Raw genomic sequence first — 1771 nt, 5'->3', positions numbered from 1 at the left:
CATCAAATGTAATAAGCGGCTCATCTTACACGATTCTGCCCTACATTATATGAAATACTTCATAATAAATGTATTATAGTCAAATGGTTTAGTATCTATCTTGATTTTTAACTATTTATTGTATGATATTGTTTCTCATACATATGGATTTGAAGAAAAACAAACACATTTGTTCCATGTTTTGCATTGATGAAGTTTATTAAGCAGATAGTGCAGAGAATACAGTGGTTTTGATCCACATGTTAATTTGAGCTATAACAATTAGTAATAAAACATGTTGAAATTTGAAAAGAGAAAGAAGCAGTTGGAGTGAAACTGGCACCAAACAAAGCTGATGTTAACAACAGACATCATTCAGAAGTGGTTGTCATTCACTTATTGGCGAGAGGTTATTTTCGTATTTCATTTTGTAGCACTAACAGAAGTTGATGCACTGGTAGTGGCAGCAGTGATGCTGTGGTAGTTTATTGTTGCAGGAGGATCTGAAGAAGTAACTGGATCAACTGGATCTGTTGTGGAGTCAGTGGTGCTGCTGTAGTTGCTGGTGCAGCTGTAGTGGTTGTTGCTCCGGCTGCTGTTGGAGTTGTTGGTGCAGCTGTCATTGTAGTTGAGGTCTGGGTGGTGGTAAAAGAAAATCAGAAACATGAGTTGTCAAAGAGGAGTTTCTAAGGATTTTTACAGTAGTTGACATTCAGGTGTGTTAAATGTTAAAGGCTAGTGGATAGAGAAAGCACTCACCTCATTGGAGCGACAGTCCGACCGAGCAAATCGTTTGTGTGCTACCTCCATCTGTAGAAAATCCACAAGTCACACGTTTGATATTGCCTATTGCTACTATACTAGTGTTGATATTGAGTATGAGAATGTTTCACTTACAGGCTGAGCCAGAGCGACGCTCAGGAGGCATCCAAGTACAAGTGCTACCTTCAGCATGGTTACAGTGATTAGACCTGTTGAAAGAAAATAATGAAGACTTGAGCAGATGAACACTTCTTCCAGAATATCAGTGAAATCTGTATTCCATCAACCTCATATAGAAAATAAACAGCAGATTCATATAATTACCTTCGAGTCTTTAGAACTTCAGCAGATGGTTGCGGAGGTTGTTGTCGTGTTGGTCTGAATGTTGAGCTTTTCTTATATACAGTTACAGGAGCGACTGTAATCTCATCAGCATATTGCATTGTTGGGAAAATTTTATTATTAGGAAATCTTCCACCTCCACATTTTAATGTGAAATAATAGGCAGGTCAGGTCAGGATCAGAGACACAGCTGGTCATTATAATAGGTGCAACATATTTAATATTTCCTCTCATGGATCACAACTCTGTCTAGAAATTATTTGCATATTACTTTGTCTTCATAATTACAGTGTGCTGAACAATTTAATCACTGTCTGGATTATGTTTCTTTGAGGGGATAAAAACGTACCGTGGAGTCACAAGGAGGGGGCTTGGGTGGATTGCGTACAAAGTGCAGGACTGTAGCACCAGGGTGCAGGGTTCATGTCCAGACCAGTCTGTGGTTGGTGCTTGAAGTGGGCCGATACTGACACTTTTCCATTTTACTCTGGCGTAAAATAACGTTGTCCGCTCATTTCAGCACCCATGCTGCAGTTTCTTGATGTTGTGGTCCCCATTTCAGGCTAAAATTTGCAATCTTTAGACGGATGAATCAGTTTATTTAAATTAAACATGTGGATCAAAACCAGTGTATTCTCAGTATCTGCTTAATAAACTTTATTAATACAAAGCATGCAAAACAAATGCA

At 38.7% G+C, this 1771-nt stretch overlaps 1 long non-coding RNA gene across 1 annotated transcript; it reads right to left on the bottom strand.

Moving 5' to 3' along the window:
* Positions 1-204: 204 nt before the first annotated feature.
* LOC311265116 lies at positions 205-939 on the bottom strand. The gene is made up of 3 exons (XR_014623541.1): positions 877-939; positions 739-789; positions 205-614 (listed from the first exon to the last, which is right to left on the bottom strand). It is a non-coding gene; the product is annotated as an uncharacterized lncRNA (long non-coding RNA).
* Positions 940-1771: the final 832 nt, after the last annotated feature.

This window comes from Pagrus pagrus, assembly GCF_965226575.1.
Source record: "Pagrus pagrus genome assembly, chromosome: 2".
NCBI lineage: Eukaryota > Metazoa > Chordata > Actinopteri > Spariformes > Sparidae > Pagrus > Pagrus pagrus.
This window is presented reverse-complemented; position numbering and strand designations above follow the sequence as displayed.